At 33.3% G+C, this 25493-nt stretch overlaps 1 long non-coding RNA gene across 2 annotated transcripts; it reads left to right on the top strand.

The window, feature by feature from the left end:
- Nucleotides 1-1715: 1715 nt before the first annotated feature.
- LOC143068102 (uncharacterized) lies at nucleotides 1716-25491 on the top strand. Of its 2 annotated transcripts, none has more exons than XR_012976115.1 (5): nucleotides 1716-1821; nucleotides 17429-17666; nucleotides 20281-20510; nucleotides 21896-22055; nucleotides 24494-25491. It is a non-coding gene; the product is annotated as an uncharacterized LOC143068102 (long non-coding RNA). The 2 variants fall into 2 exon arrangements; XR_012976114.1 differs by lacking the exon at nucleotides 1716-1821 and adding an exon at nucleotides 2041-2346.
- Nucleotides 25492-25493: the final 2 nt, after the last annotated feature.

Here is a 25493-nt window from a genome sequence, read left to right as displayed (position 1 = left end):
AACGTATGTTTTATCCCCCCCCCCCAAAAAAGAAGATTTTAGTCTTTCTTTAATATTATAGTTACAATAAATCCCAATCAAAAGAAGTCAGTAAATAAAGTCAAAATATGACCGATCTGCCTATATTTGGACATTAGAATTCAATAAGATCGTTTTAATTTCATCTACAAAATCTTGTTTGACACTACAGTTTCCAGTTTGAAGGTAATTTGATTAACCGTACACATTCATACACGTTCTGAGTTAATCAATATACATGTATGAAAAAGTAAAGTTTCAAAGTAACCTAACAATAATGTAATCCAACTAAATTACGAAAGATTCAATAACTGACCGATCCACATCATAATAAGAAATAGTTTTCGAATCTATTCAAGATAAATAGAAAGTTTCGATTTCAAAAGTCTGCATAATAATTGACATTATACTTAAAATTCGCCCTTTAAAACATGTATTGTTTTGCAAATAATTCATGGTTAAAAAGTAAAATTATCATTCAGAACACGGCAAAAAAAAATCATCTGGATTGGTATTGTGGTATTGTCATAAAGTGCGTTGAAATGAACAGTGGTTAAAAAGTAAAATTACAAAAATACTGAACTTAGAGGAAAATCAATTCGGAAAGTCCATAATCACATGGCAAAATCAAATAACAAAACGCATAAAAAACGAATGGACAAGAACTGTCATATTCCTGACTTGGTACAGGCCTTTTCAAATGTAGAAAATGGTGGATTAAACCTGGTTTTATAGCGCTAACCCTCTCACTTTGATGACAGTCTCATCAAATTCCGTTATATTTACATTGATGCGTTTACTAAACAGACACAATAAATAAAATAGTCAAAATATGGGTACATCAGTCATCATCGTATAACAATTTTAAAAGGAACAATTTAACAGAACACAAAAACATCAATCTACAAACACATTCATTGATTTGTGTGTCTGACGTCAGAAAATTTTATACGTCACATAGTTAGATTTGTCGTTCAATGTGCCTAACTTACAAACAATTTTAAAATTTACATAGGCAATGTTAGCGTACAGGGTTAAAAAATCAAAAGTATGTAAGAAATAAATTTCAGAAATAGACCCGAGATTTAAAATAGTCCAAAATTTATATATAGAATTTATAAGAATCCACAAATAGTTAATTCAACTACGCGATTGAATGATTTTGACGTTTGTGGTTCAACGTATTTTGTAAGGGAGCTACCATTTGATTTTTAAGGGGGGGGGGGCATTTTTTTTTTAGCTGTAATCTCTGTCCTGCCTTTTTATTTTTCACTCTGTTTGGTCCTGGTTTTTTTTTTTTTTTTTAGATTATCTTGACTTTTTTTACCTAAATTGTCGTCCTGACTTTTTTTTTGGCAATTGTCTCATCCTGTCTTTTTGAGAACTTTTTTTTTGTCCCCCCCCCCCATAAAAATCAAATGGTAGCTCCCTTATTCATAATAGAAATATATCATAATAACATAAAATAGAACAATATCGTACTGACGGGATCTTTTAAAGTACAGAGTCGATCACGTTATAAGAACCAAAAAAATACAAAAAGTCGCATATACAAAACACACCACCAAAAAATGAAAGACAATACAAACACATTGACGAGATGTATAAGTACCGAGCCACGTCAAATGGATATCACATAAAAATCATTCAACAGTAAAAGTAATATTAATAATAGAACAAGCAAACATCGAATTACTTCACAAAATGTTATCACACGGGTGTTATTTATAGTCTACACTTGTTTCCTGAAGTAAGATTGTATGTTTACCATGTATTTTCTACCTGCACTGAATTGAATGAACGGTAAGTGTATATGCGTTATAACCTTATCAAACTGAAATACTCCGATAATTCAAATTCAAGTTTATCCGATGACTCTGTTTTAAGGTTCATGTGGACCCTTTGGCTAAAATGGCCGTATTTTCACCTCAAAATTTACTCTGAGTACCGACAAGCCTGTTCATCTGGAAAAGTTTTAAGGCATAGCATGCCCTAATAGAATTAGAATAAATAGAATAAATAGAATTCAAATGCATTGTATGATTTAGAAAATTCATAACTTAACTGGATTTTGCCGTGCACTTTTTTTCGTCCCTGCAGAAGATGATAAAATCAACAAACAGTTGAGTTTCCCTTGATACGGTCCACTCAGGTACACAGTTTAAATCACCAATTATTGTCAGGTATCTATTGTCCACCTATTGTCCATGTCAATCAATACAGCTCACTTCAATTATTACCTGTGGGGAAGTTCTCAAACCTGTTTCCCAACTTAGTTTATTTTGACACCTTCATGAGGATTGAAAAAAAGTGTACTGCAAAATCCTGGTAAGTTTTTATTTTTCTAAAACATAAAACATATTTGAAATTTATTTATCTAGGGCATGCTATGCCTTAAAAAAATTACAGATGCGTAGGTTTGTCTGTACTGATCTGTACTCAGAGAAAATTTTGAGGTGAAAAAACGGCCATTTTAGTCAAAGGGTCCACATGAGCCTTAGGCAGCAACCATTTGATTTTCTGGGGGGGGCTATGGTTTTTTTTGGAAAAAAAAGTTTGTTTCCAGGATTTGGTGAAAAAAATAATTTGTTTTGGACCCTGAGAGAAAAAAAATGTTTGTTTCACCCTCAGCTGCCACTATATGTAATGCTAAAATTGAAAGAAAAAAATTGTTTTCGGTTTGTCGCTAAAAAAATAGATTGTTCTTCGCCGAAGGCGAAAAAAAAAGTTTGCACAGAAAAAAAAACCATAGCCCCCCCCCCAGAAAATCAAATGGTTGCTGCCTTAATTAATCTATTCATTTTATTCACAATCAAATGATGTGCTTTCCGCCATTTTTAAATTTAAATTTAGTCAGCACAGCATTTATGTTACAGTAATCTTTCTAGACGTGGTTGATTTCACTCGGTACAAAATTATCGCATTCAAAATCTTCAAAATGATTTGAAATCAAACGAGAGCGCGTTTTATCAGATAAATATTTCAACGATTTTTTACGTGACGGAAAGATTTGTCCAAGGCCACATCACTTAATTATGTAAACTCAGTTTAAGGTCAAAAGTCAGAACCACGAAATATGTGTAACTACATTGAGATTAATGGGGTCAAACTTTAAGGGCTTATAAGCTTTAAAGAAAATTTTCAAAGTCATGTGAAATTAACAGCATTCGTGTTTGTTCAAGAGCATGAATAGATTTAAGAAAGAAAACAAAAATAGTCCCTGCCAATGTAGAGAAGAAAAATTGCAAGGGTTAGTTTGAACTTTTTTTTTAAATATTCACCACTTTGTCAATTTTTTGCGTTGTATACATGCATATTATATTCATTGGACATTATACTTTTTTGTTTACCCAATAATGAGATCTTGTTAGGCAATAAACATAAACATCATATTACAATAATCATTATAAAACTTGCAAGTTTTTATTGAAAATACACAAAGAAATAAAGAAAAAGTAAAATGATAGTTATGATAACATTATGTAGTGTTGTTTAGTGTAATGAGGTCCATTTTATAAAATATAGATATCAAAAGTATTTAAAGAAACAGTTAAACAAGAAATATAGCACCTGATATGTAGTTGTTTTCTTCATGACAAGTACATAGCTGTGAGGAACTTAACATCACACAATGCAGAGGTCATCAAAGGGCGGTCAGTAAGAACCAGCTACAGATATTATAATGATTTTCTCCCCAATAATGGTTCTCCTAATGACTAATGCACAGCAGCAATGGTTTGGCATTGATACTGTGCAAGATTCATTAATGGGTGGTGCTCTAAAACTCAATAAGGGAAAATTATAAGTTCAAATGATATAAAGAGAAGAAGAGGATTAGCCCATTCAAAATTTTCACATTTCTGAATGAATCTTTACAATTATGATAACAAATTCTCATTTGCATTATCCATTAACCAAATTGGGAGTTTGGAAGAGGCTAGATCTTTAAAATTCTTGCAGCAATTGCATTTATATTTACCTCTTTCTATAAGTAAATAGTGATAAAATCAACGGTACCAATTTTGTTGCACCAGATACGCATTTGGACAAAATATGTCTCTTCAGTGATGCTCGTGGCCAAAATATTTGAAATCCAAAGCTTATATAAAAGATGAAGAGCTATAATCCAAAAGGTCCAAAAAGTATAGTCAAATTCGTGAAAGGAATCAGAGCTTTGCATGAGGGAGATACATTCCTTAATTTATAATAATTTCTAATATTTTGTAACAGCAAATTTAAATAACACAAAAAATCCGTATTTTCATGCCACCATTTATATGTAAATCTTGTTAGACTTGATTTTTCCTCAATTTTTTTTTAACAATATCAAGATATATTTCGCAACCAAAAATAAATAAATAAGTAGCATATGGATATAGTTTCCTTTATGCATGGTTATTGAGATATTTATGTGCCCAATTTTTCAACTTGTCAATTTTAAGTTTTATGTTGTCAAATTATTTCCCCTTGTCAGAGGATGTTAACACTTATGGGTCAGTGAAAAAATTCCTGAGATGACATGTACCACGATGGTGTCTTTGACTCATACAATTTCTTAGAATCTAAAAATGCATCACATAACAGCGGGAAGTTGGACCCTGATTTTTCTAATCTGTAATAGTATGTTAAACCAACTGCATTTGTATGCACCTGTCTTAAGGCAGGAGCCATTCGTATATATATAGTAGTTGTCGTTGCTTGGTGGTTTGTAGGTGTTTCGTTTGAACGTTTCTCTTTTTTTATATATAAATTAGACTTTGTTTTTCTGTTTTATTGTTTTAAACTTGTCTATTTTGGGACACTTTATAGCTTGCTGTTTGGTGTGAACCAAGGCTTCGTGTTGAAAGCCATACTTTGACCTGTATTTTTTTTTAAAACTTTTTATACATTGTGACTTGGATGGAGAGTTGTCTAATTGGCACTCAAACCACATCTTCTAAAATATTTTGGCAGTCTTCCCAGCTAGGTTAAGTATTAGATAAAATACAAAGGTAACAAAGAAACAGGCCGGTAACAACCGTTGCCGGATAGTTTTTCTGCACGAGTAGTCAGGTCAAGGTCCGAGGCGATAGCCGAGGACCTTGACCTGACTACAAGTGCAGAAAAACTATTCGGCTGGTTGTAACCGGCCTGTTTCTTTTGTTACTTTTGTTTTTTATCTGACTTGTACGACGTTTCAAGAACGTAATAATACTTTTAGCAAGACTAAACATTTGAGAAACGTAGACAGCCATAAAGCAGTAAATGTAAGTTATAGCATAAACACATTTGTTTTTCATTTCCCTTCAACCGAGATTTTTTTTCATTAAAAAAAACCAGGAATTTAATAATTTGATAAAAAAAAAGAACCATTTCAAGTAAAAGATAAATGTTTTAAAATGCAACTTCGTAAAAAAGTAATTTATTAAAGAAATATTTTAGTGGTAAGTAAGATAACGTTTGATTTTTATGAATAAAACGGAAACCGGGAAAAGGGGGGGGGGAGAGGGGCTAATTCATTTTAAAATAAACAGGCTGTGATTTTTATTTTTGATGAAAAAATGCAGGATGTGCCATTCCATACCCCCATTCCCCCTTAAAAAAAATCGTATAAATCGCGCGTTTGTTGCCAAATACATGAATTTAATATGCAGTGGTGGGAGTCCAGGGGGTTGGTACAACCCTTTTTTTGACGATCAATGCATTTAAATGGGGACATACAGTTGGTCCCCCCCTGTTTTGTCCTTGATTTAGACCTGGATCCACCACTGATATAAATTCGATAAAAGTGAATTAAATGTTTATGAAAAAAATGGATTTTGTCTATATTCAGCCATATACTTTGATTTTTTTATAAATTCATGCTCGTCTCTAGATCTGCAAGTGTTGATCGGGATTAAACACGTGTTACTATATGATCCAATCGCAGCTTACCGCCCAAATTGATGACATAAGTTGAATGATTTTCTTCTAGATTTGCTGCTTATTTGGACGTGTATTACATGAACACTTTTTGTTTATAGGATCAATCGTGCATTGGTGAGTTGATAGGGATTTTATCTTTTGATATTAGATTTGATTTTTATTTACTTATTTCCTGTCTTATTTTTATTGAAATATACACGTCAGTATCATCCTTTCTTTACTTTAAGCATTGTCCAAAATACTATTCATGTCCATATATTGAAGAAAACATTTATTGACCGAATATTTTGCTTCATAAAGGGGGAAGTATGTTCTTTTTTTAGTATATTAACTATTTACTTTTCAACGCCATCACCCAAATGTTTTTGTTTAAATTAGCACCAGGGGCGGATCAAGCCATTTTAAAAGGGGGTCCAAGCCAGGACAAAGCGGGAGGGGTCCCAACCCAGGATAAAAGGGGGGGTTCCAACTATATGTCCCCATTCAAATGCATTGATCGGCCAAAAAAAGGGGGTACCCCCTCCCCCCCCCCCCGGACCCGCCAATGAGCACTATTAACGGTATTCGGAAAATCAAGAATCATGCAAAACATTAATTTGTCATCTGCTTGACCATAATAATTTTTTTCTCATAAAATTTGGGATCAAAATATCTATTTTAGGAGAAAACCCTAAGTGTACTGATATGAATAGTATTTAACTGGAAATGTTTGAAAAAAAAATATTGCAGCTAACGTAAATATTTTGTTCAATAAAAAGACAGGAAATAAGTCGGTGAACCAAAAAGTTCAAATCTAATTAAAAGTTAAAGTGCCCATGAACTCACTGATCATGCACGAGAGATTCTATTCATAAAAAGTGTCCGTGTAACAACTAAAAAGAGTCCGTGTATCGTCTAAAAAGAGTCCGTGTAACACCCGTTAATGTACTGTTTTTCTATAGCTCTGCGGGGGGCAAAGTCGTACAACACAGCATATTTAGTATTCTTTTTGGAGATCTAAGAATACATTTACAGAATTTAGTATGAAGTTTTTTCAGCAGGTAATTTAGATTTAATAAGGTTGAATGAAACAATCCCATTTCTGAATTAAGAAGACGTTTAGCGAAAAGTATCCAATATCTCACAACTGTATAGAAGGACGGGTTTGATGGTATGATAGAATACATGCATGCTTGTTTTGAGTAAAAGATGCAAAGATAAAACAAGAACTATCTTTAAAAAAGATATCCGACGTATTTAAATTTGAGTATATGTAATAAAACTATCATTTCGATAACCTTCAGAAGCACAAAGATACCATTTAAATAACGTTTTCTCTGTTTGTGTTCAGTATTCTCGGTCCTCGTATCTTTCTGTTTACATTCACCAAAACCCCGCGGAAATCTCACATGCGTAGGTCATGTACGTTCGTACAACAAAGTTTACATTAAAAATTATATAATTGTCCCGAATAAACAGCTGTCACGGATGCAAAGAGCTATTGGAAAAACAATTATTTTAATAAAAAATATAAATCTTTGTAAGATCTAGTTCAAATATTTATAGTTTTTCACTTGCTTTCTATCACGATATAATTAACGAGACGTTTTTTCAAACACAACCAAATAACCCACCATGACAGCATTTTGTCCAATTACAGAAAGGATTTTCGAGCACATGTAATCTGTTGCCATAGTTAAGCGTCCTTAAGTTCAAAGGGGCACAAACCAAAACTATACCGACAACGTCGGAAAAAAAAATAATCTTGAGACAACCTAAAATAGGCTATAGGTTCATTGTTTTTTTTTTTTATTGTTTAACATCTCACAGCGGTATAGAATGAAATTCAAAACAGTGTGGCTGTGGCCATTGATTGACACATTAAATTCATCCATTGACTGGGACAATTTAGGTGAACGTTTGTATGTAACGACCACTGCTCACTGTGTACTTTTTAAAGACACTTAAACTATGGGGTCACCAAAGTTTCTCAACATCTTAATATAGTAATTCGAAAAATTAATCAGAAATAACACGATGTTTTGATTTATATCAATTATATAAATCAAAACATAAAGGTTATTCCTGATTAATTTTTAGAATTCTTTTATAATTAAAGGCGTTAAGAAACCTTTGGTGACCCCACAATTTAAATGTCTATCGTAGGTACGTCGTGAACAGTGGTTGTTACAGACAAACGTTCACGTAAATTGTCCCAGTCAATGGATGAATTTAATGTGTCAATCAATGGCCACAGCCACACTTTTTTGAATATCATTCTAAAGTAAAATCACAAAAATACTGAACTCCGAGGAAAATTCAAAAAGGAAAATTCCTTATCAAATGGAAAAATCAAACACATCAAACAAATGGATAACAACTGTCATATTCCTGACTTGGTACAGGCATTTTCTTATGTAGAAATGGCGAATTGAACATGTTTTTATATACTACTGTACCCCTTATTTTATTTTATTGAATTTGTATTTATATTGTACCATACATCAAATTCCTTCGTTCAGTGAATGTTCACTAGTATTAATATGTCTGGGTTTGGTACCATAAAAAGGTTTAAACTTGCTGCATTTGTTTGCACCTGTCCTTAGTCAGGAATCTGATGTCCAGTAGTTGTCATATGTTGATGTGGTTCATAAGTGTTTCTCGTTTCTCGTTTATTATATACATTAGATTGTTTGTTTGCCCGTTTGAATTGTTTTATACTAGTAATTTTTGGGGCCTTTATAGCTTGAAGTTCGATGTGAGCCAAGGCTACCGTACTTTGACCTATAATGGTTTACTTTTACAAATTGTGACTTGGATGGAGAGTTGTCTCATTGACACTCATACCACAACCTTCTTACTAGTATATCTTTTTAGTGCCTTGTATACAATTAATCTTGTGCTACTGTAAATGAGCCAGATGCATAAAATTGTATATCCAAATATTTATATATAAACAGACTCTAGTTTTGCACTTTTTTTTCATAAATTCATATTTGCGATCATTCTACCTGCCTTGTTATAGAAAATAACCATGAATAAAAAATCATTTAAATTTAGAATTTCAGTTTTGACCCCTATCTCCAGTGTTCCGGTTGTTCATTTGTTTTCCTCTTATAGTTGATGTGTTTCCCTTGGTTTATGTTTGTAGCCCGAATTTGTTTTTTCTCTTATCAATTAACGATTTTAGAACACTGGTATACTACTGTTGTCTTTAATTAAAGAAGGGTGTAGCTGTGTCTAAAATTTGACCAACATAACTATAAACTTAGTACTTTCGAAATCACAAATGATTGAATTATAAATATTAAGAAAACGCAAAAGATAAGTTTTTTGGCTTACTTTATTTTGAGTCAGTAGTTCTAAACGTTTTTCGAAAAGTATAACAAAAATTGAAAAAATCCTCGACGGTCACTTTCAATGTGATGGGAAATTGACTTCTCGGTTATTTTTTTCATAAAACTACCGCATCGCCTTACCAGAATTGGAATTAGACGAGGAGTTAAATGTCTTCTTCATAATTTAAATAAAAGGTAATGAATTGTAAACATATTGATTAAAATGCATTCCAGTATAAACTATCAGCTATGTTTTTGTGGACTTCTCATGACAAAAAATTCGACGCCTAGTTTTCAAAATGGTCCAAATATCTGCCTTTGGGATATACAAATCCCTCTCAATGGTCGCCATTTCGATACTCGGGGGAAAATATAAGTGCATTATAGCTCGGATGGAATCCTGTGAATATTGCTGGAAATTATCTAAAAGCTAAGAATAAAACTGTTGATTAATAGGATTATTTAACACAATAGGATCAAAACTGTTTAAGACAAACTTTGCTTTGGGGAATTGCAACTTTCGTTTCAATTACATAGAAGTGGTTTTTTTCTTGGTTTTTCTTATCCTTTGAAATTACTTGAAAAACTTAAAGCCTCAGATTTCTTGTAGAATAAACTTAACTGAAAGGTGGTATTCAATATGTATGGCAAATTGAGGTGAATGCAATAACATTTATACTAGATTTATAGTACCCGTTGTGCGACTGAAAAATAATATTCTGTCTGCTCAAATGATCATTTGGATTAAATTGAAAGGGAGAAGGGACTTACATGTTGGGTTTCTTTAACATGAGCAACACGACGGGTGCAACATGTGGAGCAGGATCTGCTTACTCTTCCGGAGCACCTGAGATCACCCCCAGTTTTTGGTTGGGTTCGTGTTGCTTATTCTTTAGTTTTCTATGTTGTGTCATGTGTACTATTGTTTGTCTGTTTGTCTTTTTTTCATAATGCAATAACATTTATACTGGATTTATAGTACCCGTTGTGCATACTGAAATGTTTTAGTTTATATAGCTACCGTCATGGAGATTCTCCAATAAACACCTTGCGACTGAAAAATAATATTCTGTGCTCAAATGATCATTTGGATTAATTTGAAAGGGAGAAGGGACTAACATGTTGGGTTTCTTTAGAAAAAAAGCAACCAAAGAAGCAGTCCAGAAGGCTAAGTCATACAGAACAAGAAATGTTAATTGTGGTTAAAATGCTTCACAGAATAGGTGGGGTGATGGGTAATTTTCCACTAGTTACAGCAGAGAAATTAATATATATATTATGTATTTTTATATAAAATCTGTTGTAGAGTCGTCACTGGTTCATACGTACTTAAAATATAATTATTTCTGTGACTGCATCTTACATTAATTTGTAGGATCCTTTACAATAGATTATTCAGCTGATCTTTAACAATTCTATCTTCATGTCTTTTATATCATGGAATGGTTACGACGCTAGATTAAAACTGACGAGGAAAGGTAACACCCGGCCACCGAAATCTTTTTTATTTATAGAGCCTAGGCGGTCGAGTGGTCTAGCGCGTCGGGCATAATGCAATGCGATTTGTTGCCCTGATATCTCAGTAGCATGAGATCGAATCCCGGCGTGGGAAGCACAAAAACCCTGCTTCGATGTGATTAACTAAGGTTATAATTTATGTAGAATATTAATAAAGGAGATGTCGGGTATATGCCAACGAGCCAACACAACCGCGACACAAATAGCACAAATACATCAAAACATTTCCTGTCAAAATAATACGGAAAAGGGAAATGTAAAAATAGGCAAATTCTTTCACCATCTATCATGTCAGGGCTTTTTATAGATTAAGTATAACTGAGTATCAAGGCACTGGCTTCAAAAGTCGTACTGTATTAGTGGTAGCAAAACATATTTGAAGTCCGTGACACGTATTTTACCACATACTATAGGAAAAACGTGGTTTTAAAATAACATTCAATCATCCGGCTTGACACGATAATTAATAAGCAAAATGCACCTGATATTTTCAGTACTGTAGGTGTCAGACCACCAATTAAAAATCCCTATCTGTTCAACCAAATTTTGCAATTTTCACAGCTTTCTAAATATTTTACCTTAAGTTTAACTTCATAGAAACCAGGTATATCCTGAATTGTACATGTATCAGCTTTCTACATGCCAATTTTCACCATACCTTTAAAGCCTTCTAACAAAATAACTGACCTTCAAACAGAGGTACTCCAAAAAAAAAAACTGGTTTTCTGGAAATCTAAAATTAGTATACTATGGACCGCATTAATCCTCAATTTTTAATGCAAACTCATAGACAAGTAAATTTTGGCTCAAAATGATCTAGATATATTTCTCTTTCACCAAAAGTTTCACTTCTGCAAATTTGTTGGTTAGTTTAAGTAAACAAGGACATCAAAAGCACTATTTTGTGTCAGAGTAGGGCTACTAAATTGGAGGAAGTAATTGGTGGTCTGACACCTGTAACAATATGGAATTTAGTAGAACTGGAACACTACTGATTTTTGTCGAGCCTTCGACTTTAGTCGAAAAAGCGAGACTAAGCGATCCTACATTCCGTCGTCGTCGGCGTCGTCGTCGGCGGCGGCGTCCACAAATATTCAATCTGTGGTTAAAGTTTTTGAAATTTTAATAACTTTCTTAAACTATACTGAATTTCTACCAAACTTGGAGAGAAGCTTGTTTATGATCATAAGAAAGTATCCAGAAGTAAATTTTGTAAAAATAAAATTCCATTTTTTCCGTATTTTACTTATAAATGGACTTAGTTTTTCTGCGAGGAAACATTACATTCACTCTGTGGTTAAAGTTTTTAAAATTTTAATAACTTTCATAAACTATCCTTGGTTTGTACCAAACTTGGACAGAAGCTTGTTTATGATCATAAGATAGTATCAAGAAGAAAATTTTGTAAAAATAAATTTCCACTTTTCCGTATTTTACTTATAAATGGACTTAGTTTTTTTGCCAGAAACAAACCATTCACTCTGTGGTTTAAGTTTTTAAAATTTTTATAATGTTCTTAAACTATCCTGGATTTCTACCAAACTTAGACAAAAGCTTGTTTCTGATCATAAGATATTATTCAGAAGTAAATTTTGTAAAAAAAAAATCACTTTTTCCGTATTTTACTTATAAATGGACTTAGTTTTTATTCCAGTTAACATTACATACAGTCTGCAGTTAAAGTTTATAAAACATTTATTAGATTCATAAACTATCCTGGATTTTTTACCAAACTTGGAAGCTTCTTTCAATCAAAAGACAGTATCAAGAGGGAAATTTTTATTGATGTTTTTCCTCATTTTTGTTGAGTCTGCGATTAACAGCAAACGTAGGCGAGACACTGGGTTCCGTGGAACCCTTACGAATTTTTTTTACAGTAGTGTAACAGTAATATATATATATATAGAATAATAGGTAGTTTCGTTTTTGATACTGACTATATCATGTGGAATATCTAGACGAGCCCGTTAGTCAGTATCAAAAACGAAACTACCTATTATTCTGTTTATCGGTAATTATGACGTCACACAATGTATTGGCTTATATTTTCAGTGATACAGCCAATACGTTGATACTCGAAAATATTAGGCAGTAAAATCAAAGGGAAAATATACGAATTACCGATAATTTGCAGTATTGTAACACTACTACTTTTTAGTATTGTGATTCGTGGACTGGTTTATTTTCCCAACGAATTGAAAACTTACCATTCAGTGCTAACCTCATTTTGGTCAATACTCTGTTTAAGTAAATGTTACAGTCTGTGTTTTCAATGTCTTTTTTATACGCCCGTCTTTTAGACGGGACGTATTATGGTATAGCGTTGTCCGTCCGTCCGTCCGTCGTCCACACTTCGGACAATAACTCAAAAACACTTTCACCAATTTCCATGAAACTTAAGTGAATTGTTTATATCTATTGACGTAAGCTCCCTTTCGTTTTTTTTTTAATTTCAGATTTTAAGTTTTGGATTTATGGGGCTTTATTCATAAAAAAGCGGTGATTTTCAACACTTCGGACAATAACTCAAAAAGGCTTTCACCAATGTCCATGAAACTTTGGTGAATTGTTTATATCTATTGATGTAAACTCCCTTTCATTTTTTTTAAATTTCAGATTTTAAGTTTTGGATTTATGGGGCTTTATTAATAAAAAAAAGGGGGATTTTCAACACTTCGGACAATTACTCAAAAAGGCTTTCACCAATGTCCATGAAACTTTGGTGAATTGTTTATATCAACTGATGTAAGCTCCCTTTCAATTTTTATAAATTTCAGATTTTACATTTCCGTGTTATGAATTTTTATGCTTAAAAAAGGGGGGATTTTCCAATTTTGGGACAATAACTAACACTTTCACAAAATTTTATGTAACTTTGATAAATTTTTTATATCTATTGACATAAGCTCCCTTTCCAATTTTATAAATTTTAGATTTAACGTTTTCTTAAGTAATGAATTTTATACTTAAAAAAGGGGGATTTTATGAAACTTTGGTGAATATATTAATGTAACATCCCTTTTGATTTGTATATATATTTCTAGTTGATCATATAAATTCATTTAAAGCATAAAAGACAAGTTAAAAGAGCAACGGGCGTATCATGCGCTAAAGCGCAGCCCTTTATTTCTCTATATCTACTTTAATGAAGAAAGTGTGGATTGTATTTTGATTTGAATGCATTTAATAAATAAATTTGTATTATCATAATTATAAAAAAAATACTGGGAACCAGTTTCACAGATGATATCGGATATGTTCCTTACGTCGCAACTACAACCCCCTTCCCTTTCATGAATTTGACCTACCGAATTAGACTATTTACCGGATTTGTTATAACATGAGCAACACGACGGGTGCAACATGTGGAGCAGGATCTGCTTACCCTTCCAGAGCACCTGAGATCAACCCCAGTTTTTGGTTGGGTTCGTGTTGCTTATTTTTTAGTTTTCTATGTTGTGTCAACGTGTACTATTGTTTGTCTTTTTTCATTTTTAGCCATGGTGTTGTCTGTTTATTTTCGATTTATGAGTTTGACTGTCTCTTTGGTATCTTTCGTCCCTCTTTTATACATTTCATAATTTACATGTTAAATGTTTAATTGCCTTTAAAATAAAAATTTGTGAGTATCGTCTTTTAAATGTCTTTGTTTATTTGTATTTGATACAAAACACTATCATGTTGTGACAACTAAAATATAGTTATTATTGTGATTTGGAAAACTGGAGGCTCTAAAGAGCCTGTGTCCCTCACCTTGGTCTATGTGCATATTAAACAAAGGACACAGATGGATTCATGACAAAATTTTGTTTTGGTGATGGTGATGTGTTTGTAGATCTTACTTTACTAAACATTCTTGCTGCTTACAATTATCTCTATCTATAATGAACTTGGCCCAGTAGATTCAGTGGAAAATGTAGTGAAAATCTACAAATTTTATGAAAATTGTTTAAATTGACTATAAAGGGCAATAACTCCTTAGGGGGTCAATTGACCATTTTGGTCATGTTGACTTATTTTTAGGTCTTACTTTGCTGTACAGTATTGCTGTTTACAGTTTATCTCTATCTATAAAAATATTCAAGATAAATAACAAAAAACAGCAAAATTTCCTTAAAATTATCAATTCAGGGGCAGCAACCTATCAACCAGTTATCCGATTCATCTGAAAATTCCAGGGCTGATAGATCTTGACCTGATCAACAATTTTACCTCCTGTCAGATTTGCTCTCAATGCTTTGGTTTTTGAGTTATAAGCCAAAAACTGAATTTTCCCCTATGTTCTATTTTAGCCATGGCGGCCATCTTGGTTGGTTGGCCGAGTTACCGGACTTATTTTAAAACTAAATACCCCAATGATGATCGTGGCCAAGTTTGGTTTAATTTGGCCCAGTAGTTTCAGAGGAGAAGATTTTTCTAAATGATTACTAAGATTTACGGAAAATGGTTATTGACTATAAAGGGCAATAACTCCTGAAGCGGTCAACTGACCATTTTGGTCATGTTGACTTTTTGTTAATCTTACTTTGTTGAACATTATTGCTGTTTACAGTTTATCTCTATCTGTAATAATATTCAAGATAATAACCAAAAACAGCAAAATTTCCTTAAAATTACCAATTCAGGGGCAGCAACCTAACAATGGGTTGTCTGATTCATCTGAAAATTTTACAGCAGATAGATCTTAACCTGATAAACAATTTTACTTCCTGTCAGATTTGCTCTAAATGCTTTGCTTTTTGAGTAATAAGCCAAAAATTGCATTTTACCCCTATGTTCTATTTTTAGCCATGGTGGCCATCTTGATTGGTTGGTCGGGTCATCGGACACATTTTTTTTAACTAGATACCCCAATGGTGATTGTGGCCAAGTTTGGTTAAATTTGGCCCAGTAGTTTCAGAGGAGAAGATTTTTGTAAAAGTTAACGACGACTGACGACGACGGACGACGGACGCCAAGTGATGAGAAGAGAAAAGCTCACTTGGCCCTTCGGGCCAGGTGAGCTAAAAATGAGCACTTACTAGACTATATATAGTAGTTGTTAAAAACTATTGTATGCTCATCTGTTTATGTTCTTGAAATAAGTCATATACACAGGCACTTGTCTCAGAATTTTTTTCCCTATATACCTTAATATAACAAATTCCATCAAGGTCTCTTCTGTGGAACTGTCTTACGGGCTTCAAAGTCGACAGGATAATATATAGGTCAATTTATTCAGGTTGATTTAAGTTTTGTGGTACAATGAGTAAATGTCTGGTTAAAATATATCTTATCTTTGATGTGCCGCATAAGCATCTCTTTGAAGTAAGACTGTCCGTGCATGACCCATGACATACGATATTTTATGCATGATTTCATTGACTATTTACTAACAAAATTCAGACTATGTATAAATATATATATACAACTCGTCTAAACAACAATGTTAGATCTGTAAATTTGCTTTCGCAAATTTTTGGTTCTTCCCTCGCCGGGATTCGAACCCATGCTACTGAGATATCGTGACACCAAATCGCCTGCACCGTAACCGGTGCGCTAGACCACACGACCACCTGGACTTCATAAAATGAAAAAAGAACCAAAAATTTGCGAAACCAAATTAACAGATCTAACATTCTTGGGTTGATGTTTAGACGAGTTGTATATACATAATGTACACAGCCATGTATTACCATCAATGCTGGTGATCCGATGGATAAATCTGTTGTAGAGTTGTCAATTATAAATATAACTATTTTCTGTGACTGTATCTTACATTAATTTGTAAGATCCTTTACTATAGATAATTTAGCTGATCTGTAAAAATAACATCTTCATGCCTTATATATCATGTACTGTAGTACGACGTTAGATTAAAACTGACGTGGAAAGGTAACACTCGGCCACCGAAAGCTTCATTTTATGAAGCCCAGGTGGTCGTGTGGTCTAGCGCACCGGTTACAGTGCAGGCGATTTGATGTCACAATATCTCAGTAGCATGGGTTCGACCAGGACGCCAGACTAAGTTCATATGACCTCAGTTTAATAAAGGCTTAGCAATCCATCACTTTTATCCAATCAACTGTCCTTCATGATAAAGATTGCCGTGCGATTGTAGTCGAAACAATGTAATTTATATAATGACTTTGTAATAGTTTTAGGACACAGTTATTATTATTGTCGAAATGCGCATCTGGTGCAGGAAAACTGGATCGATGCCTCTACTGGTGGACTGTTAGTCCCCAAAGGTATCACCAGCCCAGTAGCGAAGTACTGGCATGAAAATACGGATTTTTTTGTGTTACTCAAATTTGCTGTTACAAAATGTTAGAAATTATTATAAATTAAGGAATGTGTCTCCCTCATGCAAAGCTCTGATTCCTTTCACGGATTTGGCTATACTTGTTGGTCCTTTGGATTATAGCTCTTCATCTTTTATATTAGCTTTGGATTTCAAATATTTTGGCCACGAGCATCATTGAAGAGACATGCATGTCGAAATGCGCATCTGGTGCAGGAAAATTGGTACCGTTTATGTTATTACATTAACATCAAAAGGTAATGTACTTTATTGTGAAAGCTGTGGATTACGAGCTCAAAATAAAATTGATTTATCTAAGATATTTTGTAACACTGTTATGATGTTGGGTGTAAAAAGTCTTTTTTATATTGTTCTTTTATCATTTCAGTATTAAATCTTAAAAATGGCAAACAGTTCAATAGTTAGTACCGAGGAAGAAAATTTTGTCAGAATTTTTATGCTCACGAACGAGATTTCACCAAAAGCCATTAGGAAAGTATTTAACAGAGAATTTAACCCAAATCAATTGCAACAACAACTTAATGTGTTGTACTCCAAAATAATGAAACTACGTAATCAACATATTATCAACCAATCTCAGTATGACATGCTCTATCCACTTGGAGGTAAGTAAAGTTAAAGATTGTAACATATAATACCATATTGACATTTTCGAGATCCATTCACTTATAGGCAAGTATCTCCAACAAAGAGTATTCCAAATAATACAATAATGATACATTTGAACAAAGAGTACATGTAAATAGTTGTGTTCAGATAAATAACAGTATAAAAAGAAGATGTGGTATTACTTTGATTGCCAACGGGACAACTCTTCACAAGAGAGTAAACGACACAGAAATTAACAACTATACTAAGCCAAAAAAGTTTTGCAACAAAAATATAAAATTTTATTACAAAATCATAACAACATATAATTTTAATAATAATAAAAATTGAATGAAGACATGTCAGTTGCAACATGCATGATTATCGCTAATATTCACTAGGAATTTCTTTGTATGGAGCGCAGTAGGGTCAAAATGCGGAAATGAGTATAGTGTTATTCAAAATCGATTATTCATCCATGCTCCTCATGCATCGATAACGGATTGGCAAGCACACCAGTCTGTCCTTAGTCTATGCACTATTCCTGTGGCCGGAATAAACTTGTCACGTGTTGACGTTAAGCGAAGGTAGCGCTCCTCCCTTGACGTTAGGTTTTTTGGGTCTACCAGATCTTGGCATATCCTGTGCAGTTGTAATTTGTCGATATCTGTTTGTTAGTCTCTAAACTGTTGACTTAGGCACATTAAATCGAGCCGCGACGTCCTCAACACTCATCCCGACATCAACCATTCTAAGGTCTTTCCGACGGTCATTTTCGGGGAGGACTGGTTGACGCCCCATGCAATTTTTCTAAAGTTTATGTGTTTTTCTTACCAATGGTGTGTCTCTGAACGTTAGTGAAAAATAATTTTGAAATATCGTTTTTTTAAAGTACAGGTACAGAAGGTAAAAAAAACATCAATACAGTGGCGGATCCAGGGGGGGGGGGGGGGGGGGGGGGGTTCCGGGGGTGCGCACCCCCCCCTTTAATTTTGCCGATCAATGCATTTGTATCGGGACATATGTTTTGCACCCCCCTGCACCCCCCCTTTGCCCTGGGTTAGCACCCCCCTTTCGAAAATTCCTGCATCCGCCCCTGCAATAACACGTGCAAAGCTTAAATGGTGCGAAATCAATCACCAGGAAAAAAGTACGACTGTCTAAAATAACAGGTAGACCTTAGGATTATGTCAATGACTTTTCAGAAACATCAAAAATAAAATTTGAAAAAAAAGTGTTGCTACACTTTTTTGGCTCAGTATATAAGTCATCGTACTGCCTTCAACAATGGGCAATCATATAAAAGACCCCGCATAAATAACAAATGTAAAACAATTCAAACAAGAAAACTAACAGCCTTATTTATGTACAAAATAATGAACGAAGTAAATACGGTTCAACAATGAGCAAAAAATGAACAAATAGAATGAACATACAAAAATAAGTTGGAAAGGGCTTGACTTATCAGATCGATACGAAGCATACAAAAATACAACTAACACAAAGACATCCATCTAAAAGTATCTATGTAAGAGCACTGAAAGCTACATCACAGCCAATTACAACTTAAATAAATCATTCTTTCCGAACTAAAATTCAATTTTTACACATTTAGTAGATTTTGTGTAATTAAAAAGACCCCATAAGCATTTGCAATGATTAAAGGCTGCACGGACTTACACATCTTATTTGGTTTCATCTATTTCAGGAATAGACTTAAGGTTTAATTAATCTAGTTTTGGTTAAACATACTCAACCTAATTTATACCTTATCGATCATGATCAGTCTTATCCCCACATATCTAATAAACCACTCTAAAAAGCAATGTAATGTATTTCCAAGTCAGAGATGCCTTATATCAAGAATAAACCGACTGATCACAGGACATTCCAATACCCCACACAAGATTTCTTATACTGGTATGAGGACATTAACCATTCATTCAAGAATGCTTTAATGGTCATGTATGAAATTAGTTCAAATGTTGGTTAGCCAAAACGAACATTTCAAAGCCCCATAGGCACAATTGTGTCACATAGCTAGCCAAACCGAAACCCATTTACAAATGTATGATTATGAATTTTTATTGAATGCGAAATTGAATATCAAATTTCTGACTATAAATCGACAAAATTAGTTATAAAGGAATTATAAAATTGTAGTTTTTGTATATATATATATATTTTTTTAAATCCAAGGGTTGTAATGATGTCATTGAGTAAACGTGAGCGAATTAAACACGTAATCTGTAAATCCAATCATACAACGTACAAAGCTTACTACCATTGAATACTTGCACTTTCATTTTATTGGGTATATTTTGCATGAATGCGATGATCGATAGGTGATATTAAATCCGATGTGTCGGGAAGAGACAGATTACCATGCTCTATTCACGTTAAATTCCGTGCCACTCACTTCATGTTGTATTTGTTCTGCAATACATAAGAAAAGTATTTTATATTTGCAACTAATAAGCAAGTTTAGTAGAATACAATTTGCGATGTCTTTTGTTTATTTGTTACTCTCGATTCCAGAAGTCTTTTGGTGTTGTCCATACTTGCCGTTTTTTTCATTAAGAGTGACTTATTTGACATGTGAACAGTTAAACGTATTGCTTACATTTACAGGTGGACCTAAATCGGAAACTTTTGATATTTCCCTAATGGTGACTTTTTTGAGACACTTCACCAAAATCAGCCGACCAAAAAAGGGTTTTGACCAGTTACCAGATAAAGCCGATACTAAAGAAGGGGATGATTTAGCCAGAATAAAGTTCTACAGAAACCAAATAGCACACAAGAGTGAAACTAAGATGTCAACAACACAATTTTCTGAAGTTTGGTCGACTGTTGCAGCGGTAAATTTTTATACCATATTAGAATAGACAGCGAAAAGAAAATATTTCTCTTGTTGAATATTGTTTTGTGAACTAGTTATTTAAACGAAACAGCAAACTCCTGAAATATTGGTTAAAACACATCTAGTATGTCAAAAATTGGTTAAAACACATCTAGTATGTCAAATACTGGTTAAAACACATCTAGTATATAATTAAAACATTTTGACGCTGTCATTTATCTTGATGGCAATTTATCGATGAACTTGAACCTTAGAGTAAAATTAAAACTATGTTCCGTGTTTATCGGAGAGAAGCATTGGATGTCAATTTTAAAGACCGGATTGTGTTTAACTATTTGCAACTACCTTGTGGGACACATATTAATTGTGTAACTTTCATTGTTCAATTTAAGATATAATTTTTTATGTCTTCTACTGTTCTTTATCATCTCATAGTGCTATTATTAACTTACCGTACTTCTAGAAACAATTTCTCCGTGACAAACAGAATATTTACACCAACTAGAACTAGTTGTACTGGTAAAGTTTTATCAATAAACATCCAACCAGTTAGAATATCGCTTACAAGGCACATGGACAGACTGACGAATGAACGAACGGACGGACACATGGTGCTTCGAAAACTGTGTAATGAAAGTAGTATGTTAATAAGTTCTGATATTACTACATGTATGGATATAGGTATGCAAGCTTAAGACAAAGACTGAGTTTCTATCAAGTTGCACAAATTTTAACTTATGAGAATTATATTCTACAAAAATCACCAAATGAAAAATATTTAGATGTAAGAATCGTGTCTATAATCTATCAAGGACTGGCCATGTAAATTACTTATGTTCATCAATATCATCTCGACTCCACTCACTCTCTAAGATTGAGAAATTTCTAAATGTTGATTCAAGAAAGTTGATTTATAATGGATATATTCTCCCACTGATTAGTTTTGTTTTATTTGGAGTGGTTGTCCTAAAGATGAGCTAGTCTAAGTACGAATAATAAAATTTCAGAAAATTGCTGCAAGACTAGTATTAAATGCTAATCCTTTTTATCATTAGCACCACTGTTTAAAAAATCTTCGGTGGATGACAGTAGGAGAACAGTATATCATACCATAAATGCCGTAGATATGAAGCCCCTGAATATTTTACTGAAATTTTAAGAAATGTCAAAAATAAAACAATAATACGTCTTACAAAAAATTGCAAGTTCCAAAATCAGAGTTCAAACAGAGTTTAAGTTCTAAAAGCTGTTTCAGAAATCTTTTATAAATCTGATTATGTAGAAATAAATAGGTTTGTCTTTATCTCTTATCTCTTTATCTAGGCCAAAGTATTTACAAAAATATCGTTTTTTCATAATTACTTATTTGTTTGAATTTCATAGGCTGCTGTGAGAATAGGTGGATCAGATATAGCACAAGAATGTAATAGTTTACGATTTGCTGTGTTTGCAAGCGCACATCACGAGATATTGCTTCAACTGAAACTTTTCAGATCTCAATTGACTGAGATAAAAATGGAAAGCATCCCTCAAAATATTCGAAGTGAGTGTTCTATTCTTTCTCATAACGATCTGTAGTATATTATGTTTATTTAGTTTTGTGGTAGTTAGTCATTAAGTAATAGTTTCCTTCCCTTTGCTTTGTAGACTCCTGTAATCATGAATGATAGTTTGGACTTAAGTTGATAAATAAATCATGTATCTACTTGAACTCTTTTAAATGATTATAACTACACTACACGATCTTTATAGTATTTTGTACTAAATGGACCTTAGTAGAAGCAAAAATAACACAATCAAAATGTTGCATAACTTCGAGTAAGACACTATCGAGAGCTATTAATGCATTTTCAGCCCTCATGCATGTTTTTGGAAAGACCACCAAGATTGTTTACCTTTGTCATTCAACATTAAGGATACATTTATACAGGAAATACTAAAGGTGCAATACAATTCAATAAAAAAAATAAACCACACAAAGGAAAACTCCCTACCCCACGAAGATATAAAACCTCCAACAACCTGATTAGTTACAGTCCTCAAAACAGAGCACAGAAAACTAAAAAAAGCAACTCGATCCAAAATTAAAACCAAGGTGAACTCAAGTACTCCAGAAGGGTAAATAGGTTTTGCTTCGTCAGTTGCACCAAATGTGTGACTATTTTTTAAAATACACTGTAGAGTCATTTCTGCTCAGAAAGTACCACGAACAAAAACAATTATGGTAAATATTTCTTGGCCATCCTAAACAAAGACTTCAGCAAATTTAAGAACTTCCCGTCAATTAAATGAAATTCACTATATAGATAGAAATCATCACTTTCTTATAAATTAAGTTACAGTCATTGACCAAGCAAGTCGATATATATCATTTATTCTGCACGGGTCGGGTGACCCTCATTAACCCGAACGACGTAGGAGTGTGGGTTAAAGTGTCGTCTCGACAGTGCTGATTAAATTATATATACCGGTTTGATAGGCCATTACTATTTCAACACATGAAGCCATCAATTTACGTGAACATTTTGTAAATATGCGGACGATATTCCGCAATCCATGACTCCTATGAAAGTTTCTCGTAGGGGAGAGAAAGGGAGAAAACGCTTTTATGTAGTTAAAGGTTGGTGAGTATTTAATTACATATCTAAATAGTCGTAATAAAATTGAACACAAAACTAATCCAAAACAGATTTTATTTATTTGGATATTCTAAAAAAAAACTTTTTAGGCAGAAATTACCAAAAATAAAAAAAATAAATTATCAAATATTTTATGTCCCACGCTCTGATTGGAAAACATATTAGTTTTAGCATAAAATCATCTAAAATAGTTTTTATTCTGTCAACGCTCGGTGATAGTTTTTTATGCCCCACCTACGATAGTAGAGGGGCATTATGTTTTCTGGTCTGTGCGTCCGTTCGTCCGTCCGTCTGTTCGTTCGTTCGTTCGTCCATCTGTCCCGCTTCAGGTTAAAGTTTTTGGTCAAGGTAGTTTTTGATGAAGTTGAAGTCCAATCAACTTGAAACTTAGTATACATGTGCCCTATGATATGATCTTTCTAATTTAAATGCAAAATTATAGTTTTGACCCCAATTTTACGGTTCACTGAACATAGAAAATGATAGTGCAAATTTCAGGTTAAAGTTTTTGGTCAAGGTAGTTTTTGATAAAGTAGAAGTCCAATCAACTTGAAACTTAGTATACATGTTCCCTTTGATAAGATCATTCTAATTTTAATGCCAAATTAGAGAATTTATTCCAATTTCATGGTCCACTAAACATAGAAAATGATAGTGCGAGTGGGGCATCCGTGTACTGTGGACACATCCTTGTTAATTTCAATTTTAGGGTTCGCCCCTAAAGGTCAAAGTACTTTCGAACAATGCTATATATATCTGAGGTAGTTAATGCACACCTTAGCTGTGCATTATCCAGATTATAGCACAGGAAGAACAAAGAGATTTAACCCATGTCATGTGTTAATATGCAGTGTTGTAATACTATGAAAATGAATGTTAAATTTTTAAATTAAATCTATTCTTTATACAAGGTATTGAAACTTAAACATCAAATATTTTCGTATCTTTAACGTTGACAAAAATTTAAAGAAATATTTTTGTAGGGATCTCCCAATCTTTTTTTAATTCATCTGCATTGTACTACTAACTATGACTTAGTATGATGTGTACAAAAACAAACACTAAGTATAGTGTTCAGTAACCAAATAAAGTGGTTTCTTTTGAGAGAAACTGCATGGGGCAAGACATCAAGGTGCAATGATAAATCGAGAAAGGCAAATGCATTAACTAAAAGAAAACAGAAGTACAATCTAACAATTGTGGATATTCAATAATCACAGACATCGAGCAATGCAAAAACCCTCTAAATGCTCTCGAAAAAAATTTATAAAAAAAACAAAATTCAACACCAGAAGCATTGTACATAATGCATTGATATGAAAAAATCCTTAAATTCTTTCAGGACTTCATTTGATAGAAATTGACAAATGGAGGAAAGAGGATGAAAATTATGTTGAAATAGAGGCATCAAGGTATGTGTATGAATGCATACAAAGTAATCCTTGTATGATTATTGTTGGAGTATCAGGAGCGGGCAAAACAGCAACAGCTCATCATGTTGCATTATACATGCAAAACCATCTAGATTACGTAATTGTTCCGATTAAGTCACCTTCTGAACTTGAAAAGTATTTTAGCATCTCGAAGAAACAAGTGTTTTTAGTGGACGATTTTTGTGGTCGTTATACTGTTATCCAAAATGACATAAACGAATGGTTGAAATATATGGAATCAACAAAGAGTATTCTGAAAGAATTCAGTGTGAAGTTGATACTTACTTGTCGATTGCAAGTTTTCCGAGAAAGCCAATTTAAACATTTAACGTTTCTGACACAGTGCCTTTGTAATATGTCTGCTGAATTTGTGTTATCCGAAGAAGAAAAAAAATCGATAGCAAAGATGTATCTTCCAAGTGAGGCTGATAAAATTCCTGCTATGGGATGTTATGATGCATTTCCGCTGATGTGCAATCTTTATTCGAAAAATCAGCAGTTACTTTTGAAAGAGTTCTTTACCAATCCATATGAAATATACGAAAGAGAATTTCAGATGCTTTTTGATCAAAGTGACAAAACAAAGTTGTGCGCACTAGTGTTGATTGTCCTTACCAATAATCACATAACAGAAACCTGGGTTACAGAATGTGATAATCCATTCTTCAACGCAATGTTTGAAAATGCGTGTGACGAATGTTGCATAACTCCTGCAAGCTCAAAACGGCTGATAATAGAACACTTAAATTCGTTTCTTCTCACATATTTGCAAAAGATTGGTGACATTTATACAACTAAGCATGATACAATATTTGATTTTTTAGCATGTTTCGTCGGGAAAATGTTTTCTGATTGCGTACTAAAATATGGAAACTATTCTTTAATAAACGAGAGATGCATGCTAGAATC

This window comes from Mytilus galloprovincialis, chromosome 3, assembly GCF_965363235.1.
Source record: "Mytilus galloprovincialis chromosome 3, xbMytGall1.hap1.1, whole genome shotgun sequence".
NCBI lineage: Eukaryota > Metazoa > Mollusca > Bivalvia > Mytilida > Mytilidae > Mytilus > Mytilus galloprovincialis.
This window is presented reverse-complemented; position numbering and strand designations above follow the sequence as displayed.